This window comes from Thunnus albacares, chromosome 7, assembly GCF_914725855.1.
Source record: "Thunnus albacares chromosome 7, fThuAlb1.1, whole genome shotgun sequence".
NCBI lineage: Eukaryota > Metazoa > Chordata > Actinopteri > Scombriformes > Scombridae > Thunnus > Thunnus albacares.
The window spans coordinates 15,302,962-15,320,521 of NC_058112.1; the positions used below are offsets into that span (position 1 = coordinate 15,302,962).

Genomic DNA, 17,560 nt, shown 5'->3' on the forward strand with positions numbered 1-17,560 from the left:
TGAAAGGAGATATGCTGTGTGTGTGTGTGTGTGAGTGTGTGTGTGTGTGAGTGTGTATGTGTATGTTCTCAGAGGACAGCGAGTGTCATTTTGTGTGACCAGGTGTGTCGGGCGGAAAGAAAGGTTGTTATTGAGCCCTGGTAAATGACGCATAACCTGGTGCACCGCGTGCTTAGCCCAGGACCCCTGGTCTCTCTCTCTTTATCAGTCGGTCTGTGTGTGTGTGTGTGTGTGTGTGTGTGTGTGTGTGTGTGTGTGTGTGTATGTGTGTGTGTGTAGTCGTGGGCTTGTCTGTATGATTTGAGTGCACATTGAGGAATGAATAAGTTTTGGAGGCACAATTGAGGCACCTGGCTGTATGAGGCGCTGTGTGTTCGTTGTGTTTGCAAGGGCTGCATAATGGTGCTGACATGATATATAAGTTTTGGAACAGATGGCAAAACAAGACATTTTTTTGATACCTTTTTTTTTTTTTTTTTTAGAAAATTAAACATGATTGTTTTAAAAAGCACTTTTTAGGATTTAAGAAAAGAAACCAATTTTCTCATATGTTAAATTGTGTCTCAACACAAGCAGCAGTAAAAGAACTTTTATATAAAATTGTATAAAATTGAAAATTCAAATCATGAACTATTTGATCAAAGAATAAGTTAACAAGATCACAAGTCAGTCAAATTTGACAGTTTTTTATACTCTGTGCTACAGACACGTTAGTCAGTATCAAAAAAGTATGGAGGTTCGACCCAGCCCAACACACACTCATATACCTTCATGCAGCTCAAATACATGTAGCGCATTAACACACACACCTTTCCTGTGTATTTTGAAAAATATGGGCCTTTATACTGACTAAGAGCACAAGTAAAACAAGGAGGAGGATGGAGACGAACGAGGAGGGAGGGAGGAGAAGTGTCGAATGTCCTCCTTTGTCTCTAACTGGAACTATTATTCGTTTTATGAACCACCTTCTTCCTTTTACTCGCTTTCAAACACACACATACTGTATCTTTTCTTTTTTGCAGCAGTCTCTTGTTATTTTATTTGCTGTAACCCTCCCATCATCTTCCTGTTTTGTCATTGGCATTTTCAAACATCACTTTGCTGACAGCAGGCACTGTGATTGACGGTGCGATGCAGATTTAGATGTCATGCTGAAATAGCACAATAACCTGTGCGCAGATAATCACCTCGTTGAGAAACGCTCCGGCCTCTCTCCACTCACAATTACTATTGTGTATTTGATCATATAACCACTCTCCAACAATGCACTTAATGGGCTTATTGGCAACAGACCAGAACTTGCTTGTAAATAAGGCTGATGGTGTTTGATTCTAATAAATTAGGCTCATATATGCAAACACGGTAAAATCATAACAATATCCAAATGTGTGTAGGCAGAGGTGGGGTGGTGACAGGTGGAGATTTATGCTGCTACCAATTGGCCAGCCTCATCACTCACTCAGCCATCTTCAACTTTTTTATTTGTTTAATTTCCAAATGTGATTGCTCCACTCCCGCTCGTGCTGATAAATGCAAAGGATCATGGTTAGAGGAGGCCATGATTAATACGCATAATTTTTCAACTGGACCGATCCAAAAAAAAAGGAATGTGCTAAGAGCTCTGAGGGGGAATAAAAGCAATTTCTCCTGGGACATGATGTAACCAAGTACTATAAGGTAAATAAATGTAAGATCACAGTGCATTTTCTCTCTGTCTCTCTCTCTAATTGGGGCTGTTTGGTTGAAAAGCCTTTTAACCAAATAAAAAGCAAAGGCAAAACACACAACGCTGACCTCATAGCTTCATACTTGAATAATGTGAGTTCCCGCTGTTACTGTCTATTCTTTGAGATAAAAAACTCCCATGTGGGCACTGAAGGTTACACACAAATATTTTCTGTCTGTCTTTTAAAGTACTTATTTATCCCTTCAGTCAACCTTTATTTATACAGGGTGGTCAATGAGAATTCTTTACTGTCTTTTGCAGGAAAATAAAGGCAGAAGTTCAACAGAAACAAATTAAACTAGACAGTAAAACACAGAAAATTGCACCTTATGTAAAAGGCAAGGAGCAATAAATGAATTTAACCAGCAATAAATTTAATGAGCAATAAATAAAATTAGATACGAGTGTATGGGGTGATTAACCTCAGGATGAAACTGCAAGTACTACCAGTACCAACAACAACAACAACAACAACAACCTGGTTTATCTGAAGATACCTGAAGATACTATATTCTTTGTGAGGCATCATTGAGAAAGACTTGTTTGTAATTATGGAAGAACAGAAATGTGTGTGTTCACGTGAAGAGAGACAGTGTGTGTGTGTGTGTTATAAATGGAGGGGAGAAGAGTCACCTCTCAAAAACACACTCACATACCTACGAGATTAATTACAAGTACCGTGAATCACTGTGCAATTAATTAACTCATCCTTAGTAATGAGTCTGTGTGCTTACGGGAGTGTGTGTGTGTGTGTGTGTGTGTGAACTGTGCATACTGTGTGTCACACAGACAGCCCCTCCATCTCTCCACCTCTCGCCCTGTCCCCTCTCTAATTGCTTCCCTCTCTATTAAAATGCAGTCTGCTGTGACATCACTCAACCCTCTGTTAGAGGAGGCCAGGACATGGGCAAACCACACACACACACATGCAGACACACAGTTTATTTTATACAACGCAAACTGTTTAGATTTTAGGAAGGATTTGGTGTGTTGAGAGAAGAACTTGAAGGTGAGACAGGGAGCGAGTGTGAGATGAGTCTCGGCAGGGAACAACAGCGCCTTTAATGATGCATTAAACTTGCGTTGTCATCCCCTGGAATGCTTTCACATTTATGTATTTGTGTGTGTTACTGGAAACACTGACTGGACTGTAGTTAAGCCTGGATACACTGATGTATGTTGTAGGCCTGGACAATAATTGTTTATTGGCTTTCAAAGGAATCGTATCATGGCAAAATAACCATATTATAACTTTTTTTTCCAAATTAAATACTATTTGTAATTAGAAATTAACAAAACTTCTTAACACTGAACACTGATTTGATGATTTTACCATTATTTTACAAGTTATTTTGTACACATTATTATTGTTATTTCTATTTGATCTTTCTATTTACTTTTATATGAATATCTGAATCAGACACTTAGCTGTTCATCACAAATTGATGAAAATGTATCTTGGTGTACACATAAGTAAAAACAGAATACAAAAACAAGTAAAAAGGTGTGAAATAAAGTGAATTAACCATTGCCATGTCCTGATATATATGAATAACAGGAACATATTTGTATTGATATGAAGACATTGATTTCATATTTCCATATTTCCAAGTCCTCATGTGTTGTTTGCCAGGTAAATATTCTCTTGAAGATGCATTACTGTGTGGTCATTGTACTCATCTATATGGAGTGAATACATACTACAAGGACATAATAGTGCACATATTGGGCCAAGTAAAAAATGTATGATTTCAAGTGACTTTTAGTTATTTTTCTTTTCTGATTCATCCAAATTCAAGATGAAAAACACGACAATAAACCAGCAAGTAGTACCTAATGCCCCCGCCCCTCTCTCTTTCCCCTCATTCTCTCTCTCTCAAAGCTAATCTGATTGGTGCATAAATCATGCTGACATCAGCACGGGTGGAAGTTGGCCTACTCCTACACACGCACAGACACACATACACGTGCGCACACAGAGACTGAGGCTCCTCGGTGAGGTGAGAGCAGCGGCGTGCTCCATGGTGATCATGAGGACAGTGGATAACAGATCTCTCTTTTATCATTCCCTGACTTTCCCTGACATTTAAAAAGCCATTAACACCACTGAGATTCACCCTCGTGTACATTTCATATGGAAGCACACCCCCCCCCCCAACACACACACACACACCTTTAACACAGACACACATGTGCTTGCTTGCCACTCACTCACAGTGGTTTCTACACGCTTGTGTGTGTGGGAATGATCCCAGTGATAACACAAAGCCCAAATGACACAGACAGAGGAGTGAATTATACCTTAATAAGCTCTTCACACCGGCCCTCCTTTTCTGTAAGATTAAAGAAAAGAGATCCAGCCCACTGCCGGTGTATTTTAATAGTGGTAAGACCCAGCAAGTGATACACTTATTGATCCCTTGTTGAAATCAATGACATTTTGGGGCATTGATATCCTTGATCAGAATGCAGTCCCTCCCCCTCTGTCCCCCCCATGCTGATAAATGGACAGTAAGTGGCTGTAGTCTTGGAGTGACTGCCTTTGTGAATGGTAATTATCCACCAATTCAGCCATATATACATGAGTATAGTGTAAACACTAACAGCATAATAGTATTTACTGCTGAGCACTGTATTAATTTATGGCCCATTATTGTAAAGCCCATCATTACAATGCGAGGGAGCATTTATTGTAATCAGAGGACTGATAGAGAATGGAAACATTGCTAATGTATGTAATGTACTCACACACAGTCTGCCTGACAAAACCGTACAGTAGCTAATGCGGCGAATGACATACGGCCTCACTCTTTGTTGTTAGTATTTATTAGCAGCAAGCGGAGGCCTGAGTGCGAACCAGCTATCGACTAATTATATTCCATTGTGTCTGCGTGGAAAACAAGAAGCAGACATGCTCCGCAGTGATACAATGGTCACCCCACCACTTAATCTGCAGGATGTTAACATGAAACTGAAACTAAGAGTACGGCTCTACTGGGCCTGCAGTATGAGTCATGACTAGCCGTGATATACAGCAGGTACAGATATTGAGCTCAGTCATTTAAATGCATGTTATTGTAATTCTGCAGATGGCGGAGGCACTTTTGGTGATTATGGATCGGACCTTTTTAAACTCCTCTGAAGACGGCACTAAATCTTATGGCCCTGAGGGCATACAGAGACATGTTTGCATTTGGAACGGAGAGAAAAGAGGACAGACAAAGTCAGAGAGGGCTTTAGGGCAGGGTTGACTCTTGGTTTAAGGCGGTAGGGGTCACGGGTGTGAAAGAGAAATAACTGGCATATTCAAAGATAAAAGGGGGGAAAAAATTACATGAAGGAGGAGACGTGTCTTTGAAATATTCAGAAGAGATCTAATGTCAAGGAGAGAGGCAGAAATATTGGACTTCTGAGCAGAGAGAAAGGTTTGATACCTTTACATTCCTGGAGCATTTTTTGTATTTTTTATACTGTGAAGGTGTACCTGCTCCTGAGAAGGTGTTGCAGAATGAATGTGTCTTTTTTTAGGGCAGCTAAAGGCTTGGAGCGTGCGTGCGTTGGAAACAACAGCTGGATTCTGGGTAAATACTAATACTGGAGGAAAGAGAGGAGGAGGAGGTGGTGGAGGAAGAAAGGATCTAAACAAAGAAAGTCCCATTCTCTCTATCATCTCCTATGAAGGTCTGCTCAGCTGAAGATATGGCACTGACAGAGTTTGACTTGCTCTTAGCTGCACTTTTAATGCCGCGGGCCAAACAGTCTGCAACTCTAGATAGTAGGTATACTTACTCCTATCTGTTTTCATCATGCGCAAGAAAGTTTGGCATTAATTCACATCTCCGTTATTATAGTTTCCACTCATGCTGATATGCGGCTGCGTTTATCTTCGTTCATGAACATAATGAGCTCAAAGACTGAAGATGCTCCCTAGAGTGATGCGTTGTTTATCATTCCTTCTCCACTTGAGTTCTATTTTGTCTATCATCCTCCTCTGTGCATCACTTTGTATTCAGTGCAGTGTTATACAGTAGTGTCTGGTCTCTGTTGTGCTGTGTTGCAGAGGAGTGTAATGCACTGGGTCTCACCCCGTGTCCATCACTCTGCCTGCTGTAAGTCAGGCAGGCAGCCAGACAACCTCCCACCAGAGAGAAATAGATGAATGGTGGGATTTGGAAGGGAAAGCACAACAAGAAGGGGTGGGGTTGGTGGTGGTGGGGTAGTATGACTCAGAGTGTTGATGCTACGTCAAAAGTGGATTTGAGAATTGTTTAGAAGGAAGAAAGAGAGGAGGAGAGGAAAAGAAGAGAGAAAGAGGAGCGTTACAAAGATATAATCATGAATGGTGATGAGAGAGGAGGAGTGAGTGAGCAGGTTAGAGATGGAGAGAGACCTAGTGAGTTATGGGAAAGGTAGAGTGAGTGAGATGGCGGGGGGAGAGAGTGAGAGAGAGAGAGAGAGAGAGAGAGAGCAGCGAGACAGACAGGATGAGTTATAGACCCAGAAAGGGAGAGAGAGCTTTCACACATGGAGACAGCCTGGTGATTTAGGGCTAAAGGACACTGAGACAAGCTCTGCTGTGAAAGGTGATAGACCTAAAGAGTAGTAACAGATCCTCTGCAACACTACAGCGCAGACTGTGTCAGCACTGGAGCATCTGTGCCTCCTCTCTTATCTTATCTACGCAAGCATTCATGCACCACATGTTATGAAGACAAGAGCATCACAAGAGCACTTCACTATTCGATAGAGATACTTTCAAATGAGAGCAGTAAGCACATGTTTATCTTTTTCGAGATAAAATGATAATGTACACACACTCAAAACAAAAAATATAAAATGGACTTTATGCCACTAAAAAATAAACCTGCAACAGTCCTGCAACAGAAGAGGTTATTTGTTGTTGCTTTCAAAATTACCCATATGAGAAGTTTTATGATCTGATACTCCATTGACAGGGCATCTTCTTAAATTCAGTGACTGTGATAAAAAAAATAAAATAAAATAAAAATATGGTTAAGGTTTAGGCAGAGGATTGTGGTCAAAAGAGTAATAAGAAACTGACTTTTGGTAAGAAACAAGAAGCAAACAATAGTCCCTAGGGTTACAGTCATGCTTTGCACAGTGCTGTAACAAAGTCATGCTACTTCTGCCATTGCTTCAGACACACAACAGTCTTTTTCAAGTAAATACAAAAAACAGCTTGTTTTTGGGTGTGAGAGCTAAATCTTGACCTGAGAAATACTCAACACACTAGTGTTTTTTCAAAGCTTTCAGCCGCACCTCACTCTCCAAAGCGAAAAATAAAAACCGGTCACAGCCTAAACCAGTCAAATCAAACTGGTCAAATCATCAATCAAAACTCAGTGGACAACTGGAGGAAGCTCAAGGAGGCCATCTTTTATCAAGTGACTGAAGTTCTATGCTATTGTCATGTTATCACAAATGAACCAATTCCTTAACAACTGAGCAACTCCATCTGCTGAGAAAGACCTTGATATACGATTGAACGGTCCAGAAAAAAAAAGCTAGTAAGTGGATCTTGAGTTAAGATTATTCTGTCATAGTTATGAGGACAGTCTCAAAATGCAGCTTGAGAATTTGCCAGAGCACATGTAACCTCACTGGCCTGGCACTAACACTGTTTGTCTATAAACACAGTTACAGTTGAGTAAACCAGTCATATATATATATCAGTATATGTGGCTGTTGGTACAGAGACAGCGCTTGAATAGCTGCAGGTATTTGTATGGCAGTGTGGTCGTGTCCATATTTGGGCCGGTGTGAGGCGGTCACTGATCCATCTGACCTTCTGGCTCATTTGCATGCGCCAGCCCCCCCTGACTGAGAGATGCCATGACCTTTATTAGCTAATTAAGAAACATAACAGAAATAAACCTGACAGAATGGGAGTGGACATGCACACACACACACACACATGCACACACACTCTCAGCGTGGTTGCCGACAGAATGAGGATGGGGAGGAAAAAGGAGCAGACAGGGGGCAGACTGGGAAAAAAAAGACATGAGCTGAGAGAAATTTGGCATTCATCAAATGGAAACAACCACAGCTACACATCCACATACAACTGTGTGTATTCTCTATAGCTGCGAGGCCTCTTGGAGAAAGCGTTACCACACACACACGCACACACACACTCTTAATCGTTACATACGCGAGCAGACATTCAAGCATTATAGTATTATAGAAGTAGTTTCTCTTAATCACATGCTGAGCTCCTTTAAATCTCTGTGTGCTGGAATAAGAGAAGTAAATCTCTCTGTCTCTGCTGTCTGCTGCCACTTAAATGTAGTCGGCCTCTTGTTCTCTCCTCCCTCTCCCACTAAGGACTCATAATAAGCTGGTAGACCCCTCAGGCTAAAGGAGGAGGAGAGGTGTGTGTGTGTGTGTGTGTGTGTGTGTGTGTTCGCTCCACCATGCAGGCGGACAGCAGCAAGACAAACACACAGACAACAACGGTGTGTACACATACCTGCAAATTTCTGCACACATTTCAAGTGACAAAAACAATACACACAGCCACACATTGACACACGCACAATTAAATACACACAACACAATGAACACACAGGCGCACAAATTGGGGGTGTTATCTCTCACACCTTCCCAGTGTTCATTGTGTGTTAATCTGAGTAGTAATCTGCAGAGTGGGTAGATTATCATCTGACAAGCACCGTTTTGAAGTTTGTAGGATTATGCAATCACCCCCCCCCCTCCTACAGTTACATTGCATGGCTGAAGATACAAAGGAAACACACTCACTCACACACGCACACACACACACACACACATATAAGCACTTAAGCTTTTGTTGCATTTCCATTTTCTGATTTTTTTTCTAAACTTTCGCAAAATGTTCCATAACACTTTAAAAAAAAAAAAAAAATATTACAGAAACTGGATTTAAAGCCACTGAAGGATGCGTTAAAAAAAAACATCATACCACTACATCAATAATTGAAAGGAAAATCATCAAAAACACGCATCATTAATTTTAAAACACCCACAGTCTTTTTCCATGACACCTTCAGGAAGGCGAGAGACTGAGTGATAGAGTGAATGAGAGAAACTGAGAAACATGAATGGGATGGTGGAAAAAAAAAAAAGAGATAGAATGAAAGCCGTGACCTCTCGGTGATACACTGTGTCAGTCTGTCTCTGTCACCATGACAGGTCTGCAACAGCGGGGAACCCTGAACAGAAAGCAGCTTGGTCCACAATGCTGCACACAGGGGCTTCACAGGCTGACAGACAGAGCCAAGGGTTGTCCTATCCGTAGCATATCACAGTGCATTCTGCAGTGAAGTCCTACAGTCTAAATGCTTATCTAACTGCCACACACCACCGTCCTGTTTTCTTCACCTATGCACACAGAAAACATTTTGATGTAGAAGAAGCGTTGATACGGTATGATGGCCTGCAGCTAATCTGAAAAATCTAAAAATGAAAGTTGAGATGTACTTGTGTTACTGACCACTGAGCGGGACGCCGGAGAGTTCTGTATGTCTGTAACCGACTGATTCCTCGCTTTTGAAACATGAATGCACCTGAGATGGTGTGGTGTGAAATCAGTGTAAGAAAGCACGACAAATTTTCCCGTTACAGCCTGTCATAGTGAGACATCCCTCTGGAAATGTGTAAGAGGCTTAAATTTACTTATTTTTGGGGGGTTGGCTTTGCAAGTTGATTGCATAACCTTCAAATCAGCAGGGGAAAGCGGAGTGAAACTAAAGCAGACAAGTGACTTCTCACACACAGGTGTCACTTATAACTAATTGCTGCTTTGTATTGTGATAACTGCTGGAACTGAACCGCTGTTACTGTTATTGGCTGCACCTGTGCTTTCCTTGCTATGACAAGTCAAAATCTCTACTGTGAAAAAGGCCAGTGAATGTGATTCATTTGGGAACTAAAAGGAAAGCAAAGCTATTAAGGTTCAGGTGAGCAAGATTTATTCGGAAGGCAAAATATATTTGGGCAGTGTGACAAAAAAGTTTAGGAACCACTCTGTTAAATAAAAATGCACATAATTTTGATCCCAGGGAGTAAATTGGGTCATTGCAGTAAGACATGTATAATGTATGGTTTTTAACTAATCTATTTGATCTGTTTGTGATACTGTACGTCTGCCTCTTCATGCTGCATATTCTCTTTTTCCCTCTGTGTCCCCATTTGTCTGTCTATGTGGGCTTTCTTTGCCTTTCTGTTTGTATTTGCCACTCCGGCTCTGTAGTGTGATGGCTGAGGCTGTGATTTTTATCCTCCCAACATTCCAGTAAATACTCAAACAAAACGCAGCGCACTCCGAGGAGCCTCAGGCCAGGGCAATCAATCAGGGAGAAAACAACACAGAGATCAGGCTGTTTCTGCTCCATAAAACAGGCTTCAGAACAACAGCAGCCATTCAGTGTCTGGGATGTAGAAATAATACTCTCTCGCTTTCTCTCTCTGTATATTTCTGCCATCCTCCCTTTCAATCACTACATCAAAAACTGTCACAAATCCTGCGGTGAGAGCTGTAAACAGTATTTGTGACGGCGCGTCTTCTTTACTATATAATTTACCCAGCTGGTTGTCAGCACAACCAGTTGAGTGTTTCTCAAGAAAACCTGGTGGTGGATGAAAGGCAATAAATCTGTAACAACTCCAAACCAACACCGGAGTTTGAATCCTGAACGTCGGTAATGCCATTGAAAGTCAGCAGAGTGTTTTCTTTACTTACAGGCTATAGGATCAGGTATAATGTTGTATAAATATTTGATGGTTTCCTAGCAGGGTCTTATAGGGCTGAGAGAGTGCAGCATTAAGCTTGATGATCAAGTAGAACTTCAAGGCATGCTTTCACACACGCAAACACAGAGACACAAACACATGCACACGCAAACACACTGAAACAGAAAAAAAGGTATGGCGAACACACACACACACACACATACACACACACACACACACACACTGCTCTGTCTGTCTGCACTGCATTGGGTTTCACTTTCTGTGTGTGCTTGGTTTACAGATGTTGATCATGTCTCGCTGAGCTTGCAGTGAAAAGACAGATTCCTTACATCTTTGAGACCACTGCCACTCTCACACAGCAACTTATGCTTTGATAAGAACTGTAGAAAAGCTTTGACGATCTGCTGCAGAGGCTGCAAACATTAGAAAACCATTGTTGTTTTATGTTCCACAACACAAGAGAAACCAAAATTAGTTAGTAAGAAACAGTTACTAAGAAATGACTCAAATATCATTATGTATTTCCTTTTAGTATTACAGATTAGGACTTCCAGGGAGACTGTTAAATTGCAGAGCTGTTATTGCTGCCCCCCCCCCTCTATACCACTAAAAGAAAGGGTCCCAATTTTTCTCCTTCTTGCAAGTGTGAAATGTCAGCTGGTGTATAATCTTACAGCAATCAACCCTACTGAGAGCAGAGAGACAAAGAGTGTTTTTCTCCTTCAGAGCCGTATGCAGATGGCAGCTGATGTATTATATTAACCTTTGCTATTCTAACGCCTGTCTATACTACCCCCGCTCTCTCTCTCTCTCTCTCTCTCACACACACACACACACACACACACACACACACACACACACACACACACACACACACACACACACACACACACATGTATGGCATACTAATCATATTGATCCACCTTTAGAAAGACAACCCTGTCTTTTTTTTCCTCCCTCCTGGTCAAAATCTTTGTGTGAGTTGTTAGGAAAGAATGCAAAATTGGCTCATATTTTATTTAGGAAGTCAAGATATTTTATAATCATGAATAACTTTTCCTGAGCATCCCAAAGTGAGTAAACCTGCCACGTGTGCAGTATATTTTACACAAATTAATTTGATAAATGTCAGTCCTCAAGTATTTTCTTTGCTTTGGATTGCTTGTCATTTTTTTAGACAAATGGGCTCCTCGGTTTTAGTGTCGCTCCTCTCTTTGTCTACTGAATCGTCAGTTTTAGCGAGGAAAAAAAAAAAGAGCAGAGGGAGGATGAGAGAGGAGGCAAAGTATAAAAACAAATTGGCGCAGAGGGATGAGAGTGAGATATCAAAAGACTGGATGGTGAGGGATGAATGAAATAGAGTATCAGACGTACTGTGGTCTCTGAGGTCAGAGTCTATATCACTCTGTGCTTCTGAAACAACAACCACCACAACAAGCACCAGGGAGCCAACCAATCTGGGCTACAGCATTGTTCACTATCTGCTGAAGAAAACAGCTCAGTCTCTCCCTTCCTCTCTGTCTTTCTTACACACACACACACACACACACACACACACACACACACACACACACACACACACACATGCAATCACTCCTCACTGTTCATATCTGGAGAGAGAGAATAGAGCATGTTCCTTATTGTCCCCTTAGTGGTGATGTGGGGGTGTGTGTTAGGGCTTGATTGTTACTGGTTTACATAAGGGTATTAAACTCTAGCATAGCCCTATCTATCTGAGCCAGGCAGATATATTTGTGTTGTGGCTCCTTTATGCATTTGTTATTTCCAAAGAGGATTGGGATGCACCAGTGGAAGAGAGGATAGATAGCCTGCTGATATTACCCTCTTCCTCTTTCCCTCGCTTCCTCCTTTTTCCTCTAAAAACCAAACTCTTGTGTGTTTGCGAGTGTGTGAATGTGTATGATTATCTGTGTGTGTGTGTGTGTGTGTGTTTGTGTGTTTCCTCCAGAAACAAAAGCGGGTAATTAATTAAAGAGAAGTGCACTTTGGCGCCATTGTCCTGTTCAACAACTCTAACAGCATTCAGCAAAACAGCATTCAGTGATATTACTTGTAATAATAGCTGTTGTTTCAATCTGAAATAATCTAAAATTGGGAATGTATTAGCATTGTGTAGAGGCATTTGGGTAAACCAACATCACGTGCAGAGAAATGTTTACTGTCTATTTAAAAGTCAATCAAGAACATATAAATGTCAGTAGTTAAATACATTTCTACAAGTAATTTGCTGCAATTACCTTCATGTAGTGTTACAGTTAGAGTACTATTTTCATTAATGAGAAGTGTAAAGGATTTACAGTTACTAATCCCAATAATGTCCTGTTACTTCCACATTTTTGGGGTTAGTTTGTTCACTGTCTTACTGGGAGTTTGATAGAGTGTTAAAAATTTCGTCTTTGTGCGTTCAGTGCAGAAACTGGGGCCTGTTTCACAAAAGTGATTTGCGAGCACTGCTTACACGCAGATCGCAACTTCTGCAAATGCCCAGTTTCACAATGATTGTCACTTACAAAGTGCTGACAAATCTGAGCCCTGCAGTCCTCTCGCATGCTCTTGCATGAGTCGCAAATATTGAGTTTCTTTTGATTAGTTAAACATATCAAAATTAACTTGAGAGGAAATGATCTCATGTTGCAAGTTACAGCCTGCATTTTGCAATCATTTGGTGAAATGAGCCCCTGGTCATAAAGCCCCGAACATACTCCCATATGGACGTGTACATGGACAGCTGCAGACACCACGGATGCATAGTAGTTCTGTCTATACTACTTTCTGGAGTCCCCTTGGAGGATGCATTCCATACATGCGCAGAAGATTGGCGTTTACTCACTGTAGCATAGTGGTGTGCAGTCGCAACACATTGGAGGTATGCGGATGTCCACACAGAGACTACAAGCACATCCTCTGATGACCAAATTTATGTCACACGGATGCTAGTGGACCCTCACATACTCCTTACTGTAACTTCGAAGTTGTCTTTACCTGTTGTAGGCTCTTAGCTGGCTTGCTAATATTAGCCATGGCTAAGCCTGCATTAAGAAATCAGCTGTGTTTTTTTTTTTTCAGAGCTGGAAAGTGTGTGAACTCTGCAGCTTCACTCTGAAGACAAGAATGCTAGCTTAGCCCAGTCACCAGCTAAGCTAGCATCCCTGGCCATCAGCAGCTATCTCCAAAACATAACGTAGGCTGGCTACTTGCGAAACCATGTCTCACTTTATATTTTTGCATATGTTAAATAGAGATGATGTCATTTGTAGGTGTGAAGGTTTCGGGGTTATTGAAGAGCACCTCTTTCAGAGCTATGAATATCAAAGGCAATGTGACAAGTTTGGCTGATGAGTAATATAATTACTTTTTCAAAGAGTACAATGGAATGAGTACATTGATTACACCTTTGATTCCTAAGTACAAACCTCTGTAACTTAAGTAAAATTTGACTTGTAACTGAGTTTCTACAATGTGGTACAGACCATTTATATTTTGACTTGTCAAAGCAGGAAAAGCACAGGTGTAAATAATAACACTAACAATGGCTCCATTCATTGAATTGTCCCAGTAAGCAACATCAGTGAGTGAGCATGCACAGTATGAGAGCCCTGCAACTGGTTCACCTGAATTTAATGCAGCTATCATTAATGTTATTTATTCCACCTGTGCTTTTCCTGCTTTGACAAGTCAAATGTCTGCTGTGAAAAGGGTCTATTGCTATTTATGCTCATGTAAAGAATATGGATACCTCTTCTACAACTGTTGAATACAAATATATCCAAAATTACAAAGCTCAAATAAATTCTGTATTACATCTTTAACATGTACACCTCTGAGAGGGCAGCAGTTATTTTGAGAATTCCCCAATCTGCATGTGTCTGTGCACTTCTGAGGTTCAGGCAGGAGAGGTTAAATCAAAGTGGAGTCAATAACTTCATCCCTCCCTCCTGGTCTGCTCTGCTGTGCTGCTGGGAACGCCTGCTGCTCGCTCTCTGGCTCGTGAAAGAGGAGGACAGGATGGGGTTCAACACTTTCACAAACACTAAAGGAGGGAAGAGTCGTGCTGCTAATACAGAGGATGATCTAAGACTTTGGCACACACATATAGAGACACACATTTGTCCACACACACACACGCCAAGAGAGAGGCTTCCTCACTGTGTCTGAGAATGATAATGAGCTAAATTCTCTTTTCTCCCAACCAGTCCAGTCATGGCCACAGCCCCAGCTAAATCAATATCATCATCCATAATCTTTATTGTGGGATGAAACACAGCATAAATCAGCACAAAGCCTTTCACACATCCCTCTCTTTAGCAGCCTCCAATTGCTTCAGCACTCTCCTGGGCCGACAACACTTTCTTTTCAGTACAGAGAGGTTCTCTCCTGGTGTCTCCAGCCTCTGCAGCACCTGCTCATGTATCATATCAGATATTTGTTTGCTGGTTTTAGCCTGTTTTCTGTCTGCAGCAGGTGTGTAAGGTGAGCTAAGACAATGTTGCAGGTGTCTATTTGTCAGGAATGAATCGGCTTCTACCTGCAGGTGACTGGTGGAGTGGGATGATGTTTAAGTTGTTAAATCTTCCATGACAAAAGTGTGAGTTTGAGCAGGACAGAAATGTCGGTGTGCAGATGTGTGTGTGAGTTGTTCTGCGGCTCTGTGTATGTGTGTGTCTTCCAGCTCGGCTCTCTTTGAGTGTGAGTAATGAGGTTTGGAGAAGAAAGCTTAGCCAAATCCTCTCATCAGTCTTCAGTCCTTCAATACCCAATCAGCAGGCTAATTCAATACCCAATCACAGGGCTAATAGCATCCAGCCAAGAGGAGAACCAATGAGAACTCAGCTAATGGACCTTGGGGAATAAGTAGCTGGACAAAAAGTTAGTGCAAAAAGAAGGCAGAATTTCTTTTTCTGTAAAGAAAATGTACTGTCTAACGATCTCAGTTTGGTTTCCAATCGCCTGCCACTGTACGGTAACTGTGAAACTGAGGAAAAATCTCTCATTAAACTGTTACAGACACTTGTGTCTACTCAAGCATGTCAAAGCAATGAGTGTGATGTTACAGTCAAATCAGCAGCTAAAATTAAAAAAAGAGATATTTTTATTCATTTCCCTCAGTATCTGAGTTTAGAGCTTGTTTTATTATAGAATTACAGCCTTGTTCCAGCGTTATACTGCGCGCGGCTCTATGACATTTAACATGCAAACACATTCACATCTCCCTCACTCATTTTTCCCTCTGGAGCTGTGAACGGTGCACGGGTCTGCAGGAGTGTCCCAGCCATTGTAGTGTCACAAATCCCCCCTTCCTGACATGCACTGAATAAACTGTCACAGACGTTATATAGTGTCTCCATAAAGCCTACCATCAAACAGTTACTACCTCCACGGCTTCAGTCCACTGCACCAACATCACAAACAAATCACACTGTGGTGCGTCCCGGTGTTTTCAGGTGAGTGTGTGTTTACGTGTGTGTGATATACTGTAAAGTGGGGTGCATACATGACTGTGTTTTCTGATATGATCATACACCATATAACCCTCTATATCCTGCTCAGCTGCAATCCATACTGACCTCCCTTTGTCAACCTTCCTTCGCTAAAAGCTTTCCAATGTGTTTCATGATGCATATACAGTTTCCTGCTCTTCTGTTTTCTGTCGCTGCACAGTTTTGTGCTTGGTCATTAAAAGGGTACATTAGCATTCATCACATGTATTCTGGTAGTGGGATCCTAAGGCTGGTTTAATCTAAGCAATAGTGTCAGTCATAAAAACAAAAGACAGTGAAATCTACTTTAAAAGAAACACAGGCCTTGTGTGCACATTTCTGGGCCTGTTTTTGTTTTTCCTCTATCTTGCAAACACACTTCAGGTCAGAATAGCTACAGTTAAGTTTATCCGATTTGAAATATTAATTTTTAATGTCAGGTTTTTGTGCCACCCCCTCACCATTTTTACTGGCATACATTAACCACAGAAATCAACAGACAACTTCTTTTCTGCTATTATCCTCAATAGACCAGAGTAAAATGCAACAGACTTGAATTTTGACTTGACACAAAATGCAACATGTTTTGGCTTTAGAAAGGGATTTTGGGAATTTTTGGAGATCCTCTACAGAAGCGGTAGACAAGGCAGTTTCAGAGAAAGCGTGTACATCATAAAAACAAATTTCATCACAGAATAACCGTAACAGCCTTACAGGCATTGAACATCACACACTAATGATATACTGCACTGTACAGCAGTGTGAGAGCATGCGAGGAGGAAATTTCCCTTTAATCTTCTTCATGGCTACATCATCTTTTATTGGTGGACAAAGTGAATCCCAGCCTCAGCCCGGTAGAAATGACAATTGATTTGCAGGTTATTTCCTGCTTCCTGTGAGCTAATTGAAATAAAGTGGGACGGTAGACTCGGGCTCTGCAGCATCTATCAATACTGCAGTTGTACAGTACATAGAACCTTGTGCCTACTGCTGCGCCTTAAACAGTCCCACAGAATATTTGTTTCATTGGTTAGATCCTCACAGTGCTTGTGTTTTATATGGGTTCATAATGACTGTATGTAGGTAAGCAAAATAGGCAAAAATGTATGGCTCATAAATGCATACGCTCTGCATGTGTGCTTGTACTCGTTTTGTCATACAAGTAATTTTTCTCCTCCTAACATAATATTAGAAACTGTAGTTTCTGGGGGTATGTCAGGCTTATATTATGGAGGATTGTGGGTATTTGAGTCCAAATCATCATGTAAGAAGAAATTTTGAGTCCAGATGCAACAATTAATATTTTGTCAGAGACACTCAAATGCAACCACACACACGAATACACACAAACAAATACACACACATACTGGTTAGTGCATAAAACATTTTCCCATCAATTTAAATTATGGTAAACATGCTATAGATAAATATACAATATCCAGCAGTGCACATCTGTCCAGGCGTCTGTACAGCAGAAGAGAGGGAAGGAAACAACTCGTTGCTTATGTATGGAAGGCAACAGAGGAATAAGTGTTGACGCGTGTGCATGCGTGTATGTGCACCCTCTCGAGCTGCGTTTTAT

General features: G+C 41.2%; 1 protein-coding gene across 4 annotated transcripts in view; it reads right to left on the reverse strand.

Annotated features, from left to right (window-relative positions):
* mafb (v-maf avian musculoaponeurotic fibrosarcoma oncogene homolog b (paralog b)) overlaps positions 1 to 17,560 on the reverse strand; it is a 53,937-nt gene that overhangs the window by 4,801 nt on the left and 31,576 nt on the right. The window contains exon 5 of one of the 4 annotated variants that reach the window (XR_006404123.1): positions 13,761 to 14,481. The exons of 2 other annotated variants lie outside the window; for them this stretch is intronic. The gene's annotated coding sequence lies outside the window, so the exon portion shown is untranslated. Of the gene's footprint in view, positions 1 to 13,760; positions 14,482 to 17,560 lie in introns of those variants that run through there. One more of the 4 variants, XM_044356142.1, reaches the window with a different exon arrangement.